General features: G+C 40.1%; 1 protein-coding gene across 3 annotated transcripts in view; it reads left to right on the top strand.

Annotated features, from left to right (window-relative positions):
* The window catches only part of Tmcc3 (transmembrane and coiled-coil domain family 3), a 269,620-nt gene that overhangs the window by 31,210 nt on the left and 221,688 nt on the right, over positions 1 to 16,722 (top strand). The window contains exons 1-2 of one of the 3 annotated variants that reach the window (XM_074084140.1): positions 6,577 to 6,778; positions 7,494 to 7,594. The exons of the other annotated variants lie outside the window; for them this stretch is intronic. The gene's annotated coding sequence lies outside the window, so the exon portion shown is untranslated. Of the gene's footprint in view, positions 1 to 6,576; positions 6,779 to 7,493; positions 7,595 to 16,722 lie in introns of those variants that run through there. 3 annotated transcript variants of the gene reach the window in all.

The raw sequence follows: 16,722 nt of genomic DNA, 5'->3' as shown, positions 1-16,722 counted from the left end.
TAATTTTTTTTTTTTTTAATTTGGCTGGGTTTCAGCTGTTACCCACGGGCCTTTGCTGGACTCTGTGGGTGATGAGGATGTTTTGGTGCTGGGGCCTGGCAATTGTGTTACTGTGCCAGCTCCTTCTGCAGATGGCTTCATTTTTCTTGTGTTGTTTTCTCCTGTTTGCCAGACATCTCTGAGGAGATGCTGGCATGTTCTTCCTTGTCCAGTTCTCTTAGAAACAAACAATAAGAAAGTACCTATTTAAATTTTTTTCTATTGTTGACTTGGAAAATATCTTGCTTTTGTCTGAGGATAGTACAGCTTTTGATCTAACCAGAGAAATGATTTGGGGATTTTATTTCATAGTATAAGTTCCTAAGACAATAAATGAGGGTTATAAGGAAATTTGGTGGTATTTGGGCAGTGAATGAAATTCATATAGCAGTAATGAAGCACTAAATGCATCAGGGTCATAGTCGTGATGGCAGTGGTGATGTGTGGGCAATGAAAACAGTAACATCCACATTTGCTGAGTATTTATTACGTGCTAGACAGTGTGCTGACTTAAGTAACTCTGAGTTACTTAACTCAGTTTAAGTAACTTAGTGCATTAACTCAGTTTTAGTAATGTGCTCAAGGTTAGCTAGGCAGGAGGAAAGCTTGGTTTTAGACAAGGGTAGAGTTCACAGTCCCCACCCTTAACCTCCAGGCAAACTGCCTCCAAAACCCTAAGAGAATGTGAATACTTACTTACAGCTTAAAATTTTGAAATACCTGAAGAGACTTCTTCTCTTCCCTTTTCTTTTTTTGAATCAGAGTCTTGCTGTGTAGTCCAGGCTAACCTCCAACTCATGATCCTCCTGCCTTAGCCTCCCAGTGCTGGGATTATAGGCATGTATCACTATGCCTAGAAACAAATTGTTTGAGGCAAGTAAAACTGAAAGAAAAAAATTGTTCCTCCTTCCATTAGGTTTCTGGTTTTGGACTGAATGACTTATGTAGTGAATGTGAACCAAAGGTTGTTAACTGAGCCAGGCCCACAGTTTTATGTTTCAGGGCTATATCTTTTTTTTTTTTTTTTAAAGAGCCTGATTGATGTATACTTTACATATCATAAAACTTACCCATTGTAAAATCTGTGATTTTTATGAAATTTGTAGAGTTGTGTGACCAACTCCAAAAGGCCCATTTAGGACATTTCCATTGCTGCAGAAAGCTGCCTAGTGTCCACTTGTAGTCAGTCTGTTTCCACCTCCCAGCCCCAGGGTCTACCAAGATTTTAAAGCATTGATGATTCGTCTTGCAGAATAACTAGAAAAGAGATTAACACTGGGCTCTGTCTGCTAATCTGATGAAACTCAACCATAATCAGAATCATAAACTTGTAGGTTGTCAGTGATGGAAGGGGCTTAACACTTTGAAGTGCACATATTCACCCTTCAGGGGATTTATTAGATTGCTCATTTTGGTAGATAACTCTATGTGTAGCTCCCAGATACTTCCAACAAAAGAGAGTTTATAACTTCTCAAGTCCATGGGATCAATTCTTGGGTTATTTTAAATATTAGAATATTATTTCATATATGGAGCCTAACTTAGCTTTGCCTATAATTTTCACCCTTTGGTGGTACAAAATGGCTAGCACCATTATTCATAGTTCTTCCAATATTGAAGAGTATCTTAAATCTTCACTTCTACAGATACCTCTGTTCTGTCAACTGTGTAATTAATTTGAATTCCATATCTACATTCACTTTGGACATTTCTTGCTGGATATACTTTAATTGTCTATGTCTTTTGTGATCAAATCCCATTTATATGTCAGACTCAATCTGGCTGGAGTTTGTTGAGCCTGTCAATTCCTTTGATGTGGACAAGGACTTTCTCGCAGTATTAATTGATTAGCAGCTGTCTTGTGCTGTTGGTACTTGTTGACCAAAATACCACTTTTTTTCCTCCTTGATTTTGGTCCAGCCAATTCTCTGTTATCCTTTATATAATTGATGTTTTAAACATAGATTCAGGGATTTACACTTAATATTATTGTTTACTACTGATGATAGCACTAATAACTAGCATCTTTTGAGAACTTACTGTTTTTATCTTGTTGGGTTTTCCCCAAGATTTGTCTTTGGGATGATTTTGAATCTTGTTTCTTCCCCTTTCTTGGTCTTTTTCTCTGAATGTTGAGAAAGAAGCGTGCATCTATTTCCTATCCACCCAAGTCTCCTCTCTACTCATACATATTTTGATTTTGGCTGGTTCATAATGATGGTACTGTGTAGGAGGCAGATACACAGGGGGCGGGGAAGAGGTTAAAGCTACACCTCCATGTCTTCTTGCTCATTATGACACACTTCTGCTTGTTTGTGGGTCAAGTCACATTTTGCAGATCATTCCCATATGCTCGTATAGTGATGACTATGAATTACTTAGATCTACTTAAGGAAAAATGACAAGGAAGGATTTAAAACAAAATAGAGGAAGAAAAAAGATATTTTTCACTTAACAAATCTATAAAGACAGGTGATGCACATATGGTCCCAACTATCTAGGAGGCTGAGGCAGAGGCAGGAGGATTGCTTGAGCCCAGGAGTTTGGGGCCAGCCTGGGCAATGTGGTAAGACCTCATCTAAAAAAATCTTTACCCACAACACTCCTAACATTTCTTTCCCAGTCTGCTCTGTTCTGCAGTCTGCACAATTATTTTCACGTCATTTGGGCCCTTTCCATGCTATGGACTCAGTTCTGTCATCTGAAAGTAAGATGTTCTTTTCAAAAATGAGGCTTATGTTTTCTTGAGTGTCAAAGGGGTTGTTTGCTGGAGAATTTGACTCAGAGAAGAGCAGATTCAAACTAGAAGAAAATATTTGCAAATCATATATTAATATATCTGGCAAAGAACTTGTACTCAAAATACATGAATGACTACTATAACTTAATCAAAACAACCCATTGAGAAATGACGAAGGATTTGAGTAGGTATTTCTCTGAAAACAAGATATAGATGGCCAGTAAGGACATGAGGATATGTTGAGCATCACTATTGATTAGGGAAATGCAAATTAAACCATTATGAGATCCCACGTCATACCCGCGTGAGTGGTTAAAATGGAAAAGATGAAAGTAAGTGCTGGCAAGGATGTGGAGAAATTGGAACCCTAATACACTGCTGGTGGGTCTGTTAAATGGTGCATCCACTGTGGAAAACAGCTTGGTACTTCCTCAGAATTCCTAAGCAAGGAACTACCAGATGTCCCAGCATGCTACTCCTAGATACAGAACCAAGAGAAATGAAAATTTGTACCCACAAAACATGTATATTATTATTGTTATATTGTTGACTTGTAAGAGTTTTCAAAAAATATGGTTTGGATACAAATTCTTTGGTGGATATGATTTTCAAATATTTCCTCCTATTATGGGGATTGTTTTTTTCTTCATTGATGATTTCCTTTGCACAAAAGTTTTTAAAATTTTGATGAAATCCAAGTTATCTATTTTTCCTTTGTAATTTATGACTTTGGTTCTCTATGTTTTTGAAGTGATAAAATTATTAACTCAGTTTTAATTCTGGGCTAGTTGGTTGCTGAAATATGCAAGAGGAGCTTGCTATTATAATTGAAAAATTAATATATCTTTGGTATTGAAGAATAATAAGCCCATAGGGTATCGATTGTTTCCCTTATTTACCTTTGTATACCTCATCCTCTTCCCCCACACTTACCATAGCTTTATGCATATAGTAGATGCATAAAAAATACTTGTTAGTGAGACCCCATCCAAACCAACAAGCTGGGTGTGGTGGCATGCATCTGTGGTCCCAGCTGCTGGGAAGCATCAGTAGGAGGAGAGTGGACTGGGGCTGGCCCTGGCACAGCACCAGCACAAAGGAGCTGGAATTTCTGAAACAACAACAGCAGCAAAGAATAAAACCATCCCATACTGGGTTATGCAACTACTTGTTTCCCAAGATTTAAAGTACCTAAGTAGCTTGGGCCTGAGTATCTCCCAAAGCACGGAGGAGAGGCACAGGGATGGGCTTGTCAACTGAGTGTGAGAGCTTTCTGCAACTAAACAGAAAGTCACAAAAAATCGCCCAACATTTCATTCCAGAGCTGTCTGAAAGAACTTTCTGCAGTGATGACAAAATTCTGCATCACACTGTCCAATATGGCAACCACCAGTCACTTGTGGCTTTTCAAAGCTTGAAATGTGACTAGTACAACCAAAAACAATGATTTTTTTGAAAAGTTAATAGCCACATATGGCTAATGGCTACTATATTAATAGAGTTACTCTCCTACATACTCACCCTTCCTTCTGCGTGAGTTACATTAAAATAGAGATGGACAGGAACCAAGGAAGGTTCTCCTGAGGTTATGAAAAATAGACTATTCTACTTACGAAAGGAGGCAGAAGAAATCAAGCCTCTGTGCTCATTAGTCTATGTGCAGTGCTGAGGTGGCCAAAGACAAGCAGCATTCCTATTTCACCAAAGGGGAAACTGAAATGTAGATGGATTGAGGGATATACAAAGTAACCACCATTTGTGGAACTTGTACATGTGCAAAGGGTCTTATATGCAATCTTTACAACTGTCCTCCAAAATAAATGTTACTATCTCTTGTGACACATAAAAATTGAAGTCCAAGGAGGTTAAGTAGCTTAGAAAAGGCCACACAGCCAGTAGAGCTAAGATTTGAAGTCAGATCTATCTTCAAAGCCCAAACAAAATATAGTTTAAGTCTTTAGCAAAAATAAGCTTTCCTTCCTAGTCAACAAGGTTTACTTTATTTTTATTATTTAGTTTTTGGTGGAAATGGGGCTTACACAGGGCTTCATTCTTGCTAGGCAGGCACTCTACCACTTAAGCCACACCAACAGCCCTTTTTGCTTTAGTTATTTTTCAAATAGGGTCAGCCTCAGCCCACAGTTCTCCTATCTGGGAGGTCAGCAGGGGGCCTCTTGGGACAGTTATGGTTGAGGAGGAGGCAAGATGCCTCCAAATCCCTGACTTTCTATGAGGTTTGGGTGTTAGAAATAAAGGAAATATACATAACAAAAAGGAATTGAAGACTCGAAAAACTTTCTGGTTATAGAACTAAGAATATGTTCTAGGGACTGGAGTGTTTGGATGTACTTTAGCAAGGATTCCTCCCTCCAAACGTAAGTTTCTTTGTGTGACACCATTAATCTGGCCTTGTGGTGCCTTTGGATATATTCTAATTAGATTGTAAAGAACCAGCATTCTTCTCTTGGAGTTATAAAACAGGAGGCAAATTAAATTCCTTTTGTTGACAGGATTGCTGTAATGTTGTTGTCTCCTTGTTTCTTATCCTCCCCATCTTCTGAGATTTGCTTCCTGTGAGCCATTCCTAGGAATTTATTGGTGTGTTTCCTGGGTGTGGGACACACTGCAGATGGATCCTAAAGAGAGTTTCTGTTACCCAGAGAAGAGACAAAGGGGTATCCTTCATATTTCCGGCTTCCACGGAAAATCACGGGAACTTGAGATCCACAATGAAAAGAATTTCAAGGAGTCTCATAAAAAGAAGAGCCTCACGAGGTAGAAGTAAGGATTTATTTTAATATAACAGGATAAAGTAGGGAGAAATGGAAAAAAAGGGGAGGAGAGAGAAATGCTTCCTGCCTGAAATGCAGGAGTAGGAGCTGTGCTAAAAAAAATGGCAGCCTTTCTCTGGATTTTATATTCTCTAAGCTGGGGAAATACACATAGTCATGTCAGGTAGCGACCCCTTGTCATTATAGTCAACAGTTAGGGGTGGCCAAGATGGGGGCTATTTAATTTAGTATTTTAAAACATGGAGATGTGAGCTAGGCCCACCCAAAATGCAGGGACAATAACTGAGCTTTAGGACTTCCATTTGCCACATGTGTCCTCCAGTTTTCTGTCTCTCTACCCATTTAAAGAGTTTACAGCTTTTTAATGTCTCAAAGGAGAAGGCAGATGTACATAGCCCCTTTATATCTCCCTAGTGTTGTAAGTTAATATGTGAAAGGAGGAGGTGATGGGAGGAGAGCCTGCTGTTCTGGTTTTCCAATTTGCTTTTTGCTTTTTATTATTTTCAGTTTCCCTGTCGGACCTCATCTGTCTATCCTGACTCATTGTCCTTTTGACTTGACCCATGGCATGCCTCTTCATGGAATGCGCGTTGACTCAAAGGCTGTAGGCATTGCAGAGTCAGCATTCTTTCCTGTCCATTGTTACCTGAGTGTCAGTTTGGCCAGGCCAGGTGAATGAGACACACTGGTTCCTAGATGGGAATAGGTGGCTAATTTACACTGTTGCCAGCATTTCCCAAATCAAAACTCTAGAAGATGTTTCTTGCAAAAGGGAGTCTGTGGTCACATTGCTTTGCAAACAATGGGTTAAGAACCACTAGACAGTTTTCTTCCTGTCAGGGGCTCAGGGCCTTTAGTCTGTGAGTAGAAGTTGTGTCTTTTCTAGTAGGAAGTGCAGTGTGTTTTTCAAACTTCCCCGATCATAGCATTCCTGTGTGGCTGAGATCAGCAGCCTTCAGGACACCCTTTTGGGATTGCTTGAACAAAGGATAGTGATCTGAGAAACAAGAAAACATCCATGGTGGGACAGTGTGAATGGAGCAATTTTGTAAATACTTCTGCTTTTTGTTTCTCAGTTTTGTTTCTTAGCGATAATTTTTAACCTAAGCAGTAGTCATTTGAAGCGCTCACAGACTCATGGGGCCTTATCAGATGAAAGTGCTTCAGACCTTGCAGGATTAGGAACATTATCTGGCCTGAAAAGAAGGTAAAAATTGCTCTCTGATTTTTTTTTTTTAAAGGAACCCATTAGTGAAGCTGTTGGCTCAGTTCCGTCTCACATGCATTTAGGGTCTGCTAAAGATGTACTTCTGCTTCAAGGGGAAATTGTGTTCTAGAAGATAAACAGTTTATAGGCAATTCTTGTATGTTGAGAATTCATTAATGTCTCTTAGAAGACATCGAAAGCTCAGAGGGCAAGTTTTGCCATCAAGGGGACAGATTATATGTGCATCTTGCTTCTATTAATATGTTTATGGGTGGATTAACTAAATAGACTTCTACAACTTGGCTTAATAGAGTGCTAGCCAGGATAGTGCCTGATAATAGAAGTAATAATAGCTAGCATTTCTTAATGGTGACTGTGTGCCAGACACTGTTCTAAGTGTTATACACGTGTCAGCCATTTAATCCTTTCCCAAATGTATTGAGACAACCTTTACTTTTACTTTGGTTTTATAAATGAGAAAATACAGTAGATATTCTGAAGCAGCCAGGGATGTCATCAGGGTTGGTGTTCCTAACAATGAGTAACAAAGCAGATTTTACAGAATACTTCTTCAATTTTGAGATCGTGTTAACTTTCATAAAATCTTGGTAATGTATAATGTATAATGATTTTGTAATTTGTTCCACTTTAATAATCTCCTTTAGTTTTTTAAACTTCTAATTTGAAAAAAAGTTTTGTTTGTTTTTTTTTTAAGACATGGTCTTAGCCCAGGCTGGCCTTGAACTTACTCTGAAACACAGACTCGGATCTTGAACTCGAGATCTTGCTTCAGCCTCTTGAGAGCTGGAATTATAGGTGTGTATTACCAAACCTGGTCCTAATTTGGAATTTTTAGACATCAGTGGATACTGTAAAAGTGGAATTTACTTCTTTTTCTTGGACCTCTTTGTGTATTTGATGGCAAGGGTTGTAAAGAATCATGTCCCCATCCTCATGGAGATGTTATCAAAGGAGCGGAGGTAAAGTCCCCCAGACAGTTAGCATTTCTTTAGCAATAATGGCAGTGGCTTCTTGCATCTTATTTTTAACAAACAAACTGTCTGTAGGCTGCAGTGGAGACCCCCTACCTCTCCGATGTTTTCCAGCCTGAGTTAATTCACCCAGAACACTCAGTTGTGAGCTGTAGCCTAATGCTGCTTGTGGATGTGGGCTTCTCACTGTGGGGGAGAGGCCTTGTCAGAGAGAGGGCTGAGGGCTGTAAGAGGAGTGTGACAGGTCCCTTTGGTCACCTTAAATGCCCTCTCCTGGGCAGGATCAGATGAACCTCCAATGTGAGGGGAGAGAGGAAAGCTTGTGCAGGAAGTGTTCTCTTAGGGTAACAATGAGAGAACCTGCTCACGAAGGGACTTCTTCAACACGAAGAATTTGGGTCATTCCTGGTGCATAGTGAGGCCTGGGCTGGAGCCCTGAAGGCCTTTGTTTACCATGTTAGGACCTAGCCATGAAGCCCATGCTTCTTTGGTTGAATCAGCTTTAAAGGTAACCAGGGAGAGAGGGCCCAGGGGACAGAGACTCCTTGGGAAATTCCACACAAAGACCCATTTGAGTTGATAGGCAGGGCTCTGGAGTTTTACGGAAACTGGATCTAGCAGCCAACCCAGGCCCTCAGTGTAAGCGGGAAGTTCCTCTTCTCCCAAATCCACCTTGCTGCTTGTTGTACTATAAATGATTATGGTACTATAATGATTAGATATTCATTTGTCTGTTGTATAGTTTCATAGCTCATAATTGGCTGAAAGAAATGTCAGGAGGATTTTGGTTTTGTGAAATGTTTATGGGGTGCTCCATATGTGCCAGATATTGTTCTAAGCACTTCTCCTGTTCTTAATTCAGTTTAGTCTCACCCCAACCTTATGTGCTCCTATCCCATTCAGCAGATGAAGAAACTGAGGCTCACAGAGATTAAGTGACTTGCCTAAACCAAGAGTCAAACCAGGAAGTCTGGTTTGGGAGTGCTTGGTTTCTGCCTTGGACAGAAATCTGGTTAAATCATCCTGGAAGATGGAGGTCTTTAAAAAAAAAAAAGTCACGTATGTACATAGCTCGAATTGAACAAAGAAACAGAACTGTCATCTTTTGTGTCATAGCCGTTAAGTGACTCTTTGTCCCTGGACATGACCAAGAGACTTTGAGCCACTTTTGGCTCCACTGCCTCTGGACTGGTTGAAAAGGCAATGGTGAAAAACAACTTAGGGACTAAGGAATTAACTTGCATAGTTTTTACTGCTACGTCAGGAGACTCAACATGAATGAAATGTGATTCAGCCATGTCATGCTGAATCTGAGGGGCCTGGAATGACTCCAGATGCCTCCACCCTCTCTCTCTGCATGCTGCAGTGAACCACCACATTCCCGATCCGTGGTAACCTAGCAGAGTGTTCTCTAGATTTATTGTCTGTTTGTAGATGCCTGTGTACCCAGTGCTTCACACATGAAATGTATGCACTGGTTTTGTACAAATGAATACATGAATGCATAAGTTTCATATGGCTAATCATTTTGGCTTCCAAGGTAGCAGCATGGGAGTTTATAGCTTGTCATGCACCTTGTGTCAACAGCAGTGACAGAAAGACACATAGATGCTCCAATTCTGATTTAGAAGAAAGCTTCCAGAACTCACTACATTATCACAATGATGGAAGACGTTTTAAAAAAAAGCACAAAAATATTGATTAGACTTTACACTTGTCCTAGATCTTAGATAGAAATTTTCTCCATTTGATAAGAAATGGTTTGATTAGATTGTGAAATTTAAGAGTAATTTAAGATCTTTCTGTATTACTGTAGCCATAGACCCTGGTAGAATGTCATTTGTGCCTGTCAAGGGTGTCTTTAGATAACTGTGTGAATATAGTAAAAGCTAACATTTATTTACATATGTGCCCTACAGACATTAACATTTACTCCTCACAACACCCTGTGAAGTAGGTACTATTACTATTATTCCCCTTTTATAAGTAAATAAAGCAAGGTGTGGAGACAGCGTCCACAGTTATTCAACCAGTAAGTGGTAGGGCCAAATTCAAGTCTGGATAAGCTAGTCTGTTCTTTCCTTCCCTCGTTTCCTCCCTTCCTTCTTCCCTTCCTTCCTCCCTCTCTCCTTCCCTCCCTCCCTCCCTACATCTCTTCCTTCTTCCCTTCCCCTCCCTTTTCCCTCCCCTTCCCCTCTCTTCCCTTCCCCTTTCCCTTCCTTCCTCTCCCCTCTCCTCTCTTCCCCTTCCCTTCCTGTGTTGTTACCTTTACCAGTGTTGTTTTTTATTTCTTCTGATGACATTGAGTCCAGGGTCTTTTCATTTCTGCCTAAAGGACTCCTTCTACCATTTCTCATAGGGAAGATGTACTTGTCATGACTTCCTTCAACTTTTGTTCATATAAATGTCTTCTTCATTCTTGAAAGATCACTCTGTCAGATATTGAATTCCTGGTTGGCAAATTTTTTCTTTCAGAATTAAATGCCATTCACTGTCTCATGGGTTCCATGCTTTCTCATGAGAAATCAGTGGTTAATCTTATTGAGGATCCCTTATACATGAAGAGTTACCTCTCTCTTGCTTTCAAGTTTTTCCTCATTATTTTTAGGTTTTGACAGTTTAACTATAATGTATTTCAACATGGATCTCTTTGAGTTTGTCCTGCTTTGAGTTCATTGAGGGATGTGTATAATTTTTTTCCATTTATTTCTTCAGATATACTTTCTACTTCTTTTTTCTTTTTTTCTGTGTCCCCACAATGCTTTTGTTGGTTTGCTTGATTGTGTTCCACAGATCCTTTAGACTTTGTTTACTTTTCAATCTTATTGTTTAGTTCTTGTACTTTTTAGCTCCAGAATTTCTTTGGTTCACTGATACTGTCATTATGTTCCTACATTGTCTTCCTGATTTCCTTTATTTCTTTGTTATGGTTTCCTTTAGATTAGTATCCTTTATTTGTGGGGGTATGAATCAAGACCCCAATGGATACCTTAAACTATACATAGTACCAAATTTTATAATTTAATGTCTTTTCCATCTTCACTAATCACCTTATCACATACTGTGGCTGTAATTTTTACAGTTTGAAGTATGAAGTTAGAACTAACAAATTTCTTTTTTCCTTCTTCATAATTTCATGGATAGAATATTTGTTTCATCCACACAGTTTTTCATCGCACAATTTTTTCTCTAAGTTGAGACCTTTGCCTTTTCACTTACAGGGAGCCTTTCATGGCTTCTCTTTGGGACATCCAAATTGCCAGCCTCACTACTTTTGCACTTTGGGGCCATTATAAGTAAAATAAGGATTGGTTGAACACAAGCATTGTAACATTGTGAGTCAATTTGATGACTGAAACAATGACCAATAGACTAATGGGTGGGCAGTATATACAATGTGGATACACTGGACAAAGGAATGATTCCTGGGTCAGGTAAGATGGAGCAGATAATGAAACAGTTCATACTACTCCATCTTGTGGAATTCAAAACTTAGGAATGTCATGTAATTTAAAACTTAAGAATATAAATATATTTTTGGAATCTGTACTTAATATTTTGAGATTGGTTGAGCACAGGTAACTGAAACTTCAGAAAATGAAAACTGTGGATAAGGGGGCTATGCATTGGATACGGCTGATTCAGCATCTTCAGTTCATGATTTCAGTTTCTCAGCTTCCTCATTAATGGTTTCTGACAAATTCCTTTTTTCCTGGGTATGACCATATTTTCCTGTTGCATGCTTTATCTTTTTTTATTGAAAATTAGACATTCTAAGTATTGTAGTGTGGTAACTGGAAATCTTGTTTTCCTACACCTCAGGGATTTGCCGATGTTGTTCATCTGTGACTTTTCTAAACTATTTTTGCTAATAGGTGTTTCTTGTTTTGTGTGGTCACTCAAGTTTCTGTTCTTTTTTTTTTTTAGTTGGTGGTATTGGGGATTGAACTCAGGGCCTTATATTTGCTAGGCAGATGCTCTACCACTTGAGCCACTCCACCAGCCTAGTGCTATTTTATCTTTGTGGTCAGTCAGTGATGTGACAAATATTTCTGTATATGTCTGGCTCCGAAAGGGGAATAAACATAGGGTTTGTTTCTTAAAAATTCCCCACAGATCTGCCAGTGGAACTGTGCTGCCAAAATGGCTAGAACCAAGATAGACATCTGCTTCGGTCTGTCCATCAGGCACTGCTAGATAACCAAAATGCACAACACCAAAATTTTGGAGGACAAGGCTCCATTGTCCACTTGGTACCCCAGCTGCTCCACTATGTGGGTTACTGCCCCAAAGCTGTGGTGGGTTGAGGATGGGGCTGGGAGCTGGTTCACTCAGGTTGCTCACTAGGGAAGATCAACAGCCTCTCCCCCATCAGGCACTTTCATGGCTGTTTGACTATCTGGTTATAGAGTTCCTAGATGGCTTATTCCACTCACTCTGGATACCTCAAGTGCGTTAATGCAGGGATGACTCCTGGGTCTTCCTGCTGTGCCATTTTGTGTGACATCACTCCCAAGAGTCTGGTTTTTATTTGTTCCTTACTTTTCCAGCTTTATTAAAGTATAATTAACCAATAAAAATTAAATCTTTAAGCTGTACAGCATGATGTTTGGTATACATGTGAATCACAATATTATTACATAATTATAACTTACCTGTCCCCTCTTACAGTTCTCTGTGTGTGCGTGTGTGTTGAGAATACTTAGGCTGTACCCATTCTCTAGTGAATTTCAAGTATGCAGCACACTATTACAAACATAATCATTATGCTGTACATGAGGTCTCCAGAACTAATTCATCTTATAACTGAAACTATATCCTTTGACCGAATCTCTCCATTTGCTCTATTCCTAGAAACAGAATAGTATTTTTCTATTTCTGAGATCAGCTTTCTTAGATTCCACATGTAAGTGAGAAATGCTTGGCCCTTTTCACTTAATTTAATGTGCTCTGGGTTCATCCATGTTGTCACATACGGCTGGATTTCCTTCTTTTCAAAGACTGGATTATGGTTCATAGTGCGTACATTCCACACCACGCTTTTTTTTTAAACTATTCACCCGTCAGTAGGCACTTAGTTTATTTCCATATCTTGGCTATTGTGAATAGTGCTTCGGAGACTCTGGGAGTGCAGACACCTCTTTCACATACTGGTTTCCTGTCCTTTGGGTTTATATACTCAGTCGTGGGATCACTGCATCACATGGTAGTTCTGCTTTTAATTTGTTGAGTAACCTCCATATTGTTTCCATAACGATGGTCCCAATTTACATTCCTGTCAACAATGCATACAATTCCCTTTTCTCTACATCCTCACCAATGCTTGTTATCATTTGAGTTTTGATAAGAGCACCCCTTTTTGATACAGGGTCTTGCTATATATGTCTAGCTTTGAACTTGCAAGCCTCCTACTTTTGTCTCCTGAGTGTTGGGATTTCAGGTATGCATCATCTTGCCTGGCAATAATAACCTACTTAACAGGTGTGAAGTGGCTTTAATTTGGGTTTTTTTCCTAATAATTAGTGGTGTAGAACACATTTTCATATACCCATTAGCCATTTATATGTCTTCGTTTGAAAAACGTCTATTCAGGTACGGATTCATTTTTTTGTCAATTTGGCTGTTTCTTTTTCTATTGGGTTTTATGAATTCTTTATATATTTTGGATTTTAATCTCTTACCAGATCATTTTGTTGATTATTTCTTTCACTCTGCAGAAATGTTTTAGTTTGATGTAATCCCACTTGTTTATTTTTGTTTTGTTGCCCATGTATTGTCATATCCAAAATTCATTGCCAAGACCAATGTCATGGGACTTTTCTGGTTTTATGGTTTTGTGTTTATAAATCTTCAATCCATTTTTAATTGATTTTTGCATGTGGTATAAGAAAAGATTCTACTTTGACTTTTTTTCTAGTTTTTCCAACACTATTTATTGCAGAGACTATTCTTTCCCCATTGTGGACACCGTTATTCAAGATTATTTGACCATGCACATGTGGTTATATTTTTTCCTTTATTCAAGATTGTGTGATGATATGTATGTGGGTGTATTTTTTAGGCTCTCTATTTTGTTCCATTGATCCATGTGTCTGCTTTTGTGCCAGTAAAATACTGTTTTGGTTTATATAACTTTATAGGATAATTTGCAACTATGAAGTGTGATGCCTCCACCTTAATTCTTCTTGCTCAAGATTTCTTTAACTTTTTTGGGTCTTTTGTGATTCCACATCAATTTTAGATAAGTTTTTTTCTCTTGTTGTGAAAGGTGCCATTGGCATCTTGGTAGAGATTGCACTAAATCTGTGAATCACTGTGGGTAGTATGAACATTTTGGTAATATTAATCCTCCTAACCCATGAACATGAAGTGTTTTTCCACTTATTAGTGTTTTCTTTAATTTCTTTTATCAGTGTTCTATAGTTTTCATTTTACAGATCTAAGAATCTTGTTTTTAAAAGAGAAAAACTTAATTTTTTAGAAGCAGCACCGGCCAGAAATGTTCTTCCTTTCATATCTGTTGGTTACCTTTGAGGGTCAAGAGGCTTGTAAAATGGAAAACTGGCAATTCCAAAGAAATACTGGAAATGCTGCAGCAATAACAAGAACAAAATGCCCAGGGGACAGAGGAGGAGGCATTTCAGGGATATTTTAACAGCTTTAGGAATACTATTCCTAAACCTTAACTATTCCTAAAACTATTTCACCAGGCGTAGCTTAGTCTTAGCCAATGTCGAGGTCTAACAAAGGGTAGATAGTAAAGGTGCATGTCCTGCCTTTGGCTTCCCTTTATGGCATGTCTCCCCACCGTCTACTTCCTCACCTCCTCTTCATGCTTAGATCTTACTGCAGTCAGATGGAAGCAGATGGTAGCCTGGGACACTGGGACATGAGTTAAACATTGTTGGAGAGCTGTTGAATACTGTTAAAGTACTGTTACTGATAGGCCTTTCTTATGAGCACTCTTCAGTAGTTTATTTTTTTTCTCTTGCCTGTGCTGAGATGTTGGGGGCTGGGGAGACTTGATTCCCTGGTTGACAGCTACTGGACCCTTCCTCAGGGTCCTGGCTGCTTTGAGCAAAGGACTGCCAGCCAAGCAGTCAGATTGCCCTCATGTCAGCACCAAAAACACAACTCTGGCTCCAGAAGGCACTGCACCAGCTAGCAGCTTGCACTGGACTTTTGCCACCACAGCAGCCATTTTCCCCATGGCCAAAGTGAGAGCACTTCCTTCCTCTGGTTGCCCAGTAGAAGACCTGTGATTGTGACAGGGCCTGTGCTATGATTGGTGCAAACACAATCCTTCATTTGCATGAGGGGATTGCCGTGATTGGTGCAGACACCCTTGTCACCCCTACCTTCTGGCTATATAAGCTGGGAGATTCCCTCCTGTATTTCCCCCTTGGTGTTGCAATGTTAGGTCCTAATAAGAATTTTCTCTCTAGTGGTCTCACTTGTCTTTGCTGAGCTGGTAACATGAAAAAAAAAAAAAAAAAAAAAGGGAAGTGGTGAGTGAGGTGGTGGTGGCAGCAGCAGGAAAGGCAGCAGAGCAATAGCAAGGCCAGCAAGCAGTTCCCAGAGAGGTTCCCCATGGGAGCAGTCTTGGACCAATTGGCAGGGACTGATCTTTCAGGATGAAGCTGACAGGAGTGGCAAGCAACAGTGACAGGGAGAGAAAAATTGACATTGGTGATGGAGGTGGTGAAAATAAATTGACAGGAGCTGGTTGGGGTCGGCCAGCTGAGAGACCCCTCCCGCCAGGGCACAGAAGAGCTGTAACACTTTGGGCCTTGGCCTGACCCCTGAGACTAGAACCCCTTGTTGCTGCCCTGGCTGTCAAGGCCTCTACTTGACCCCTGAGCTGCTGCCCTAGCTGTCAAAGGCCCTGGCTGAATGCTGCTACCTACTGTCATCCATTGCCATCACTTGCAAATACCTCCCAAGGAGAATAACTGGAGGAGCTTTTCCTTGCCTGACCATGATTCCTACCTGGATAGAGCAGAAGGGCCCCAACCAGTGGTTTGTTGCACACCTTTTTCTAGCCCCCTGCCTGGCTTGATTTTTGTTGACTGAAGTAGGGCAGGGTCAGATTCAGCCCTTCAAGAATCACCTAGGGTAAGGGGAGAGGAGCAGTTTCCCAAAGCACAGGCCCACTTCTGAAATCAGAACATACATGAGGGAGCCTGCACCATGGAGGTTGTGAGCCTTGGCCCTGGAACTGCACTGCCTGGATTCAGATCCTGACTCTGCCACTTGCCAGCTTGTGGTGTGGACTTGGACACATTGCTCTCTGTGTCCAGGTTTCCATAGTTGCAATAGGAGGTGTTGATGGTAACTTCTGTTGTGAGGATGAAATGGGCCAGTATAGTAATACATAAAGCCTTTGGAGTGGTGCTTGGCACATGGTGGCTGCTATCTATATACAGGTTATGAAAGAACACGTTAGTAAACATGGAATCTACAGCTTTCTCCTGATTTATCTGTCCAGTAACCTGTGTAAAGACAGATAAAGTTAGGTGAGCATGGTGGTACATGCCTCCAATCCTAGCACTTGAGAAGCTAAGGCAGAAGGATGGAGAGTTCAAGGCCAGCCTGGGTTACATAATAAGACCCTGTCAAAGCAAAAAAGTAACCCTTTCCAACTCATCCTTTTCTCACATGATATCTTCTTAATATCTTTCCTCTTCTTCTTTGCCTCCTTCAATGTAATTTCAGATTTTAATACCTGGTTTATTTATCTTCAGTCAGTTTTTTTTTTTTGGTGGTGGTACTGGGATTTGAACTCAGGGCTTCACACTTGGTCAGCATTTGCTTGAGCCACACCTCCAGCTCCCCCCACCCCTTTTTGTGAGGTACTGGGGATTGAACCAAGGCCTTGTATATGCTAGGCAAGCACTCTACTACTGAGCTACATTTCTAGCCTGTTTTAAATTTTCTTATTTTGAGACGGTA

This window comes from Castor canadensis, chromosome 8, assembly GCF_047511655.1.
Source record: "Castor canadensis chromosome 8, mCasCan1.hap1v2, whole genome shotgun sequence".
NCBI lineage: Eukaryota > Metazoa > Chordata > Mammalia > Rodentia > Castoridae > Castor > Castor canadensis.
This window is presented reverse-complemented; position numbering and strand designations above follow the sequence as displayed.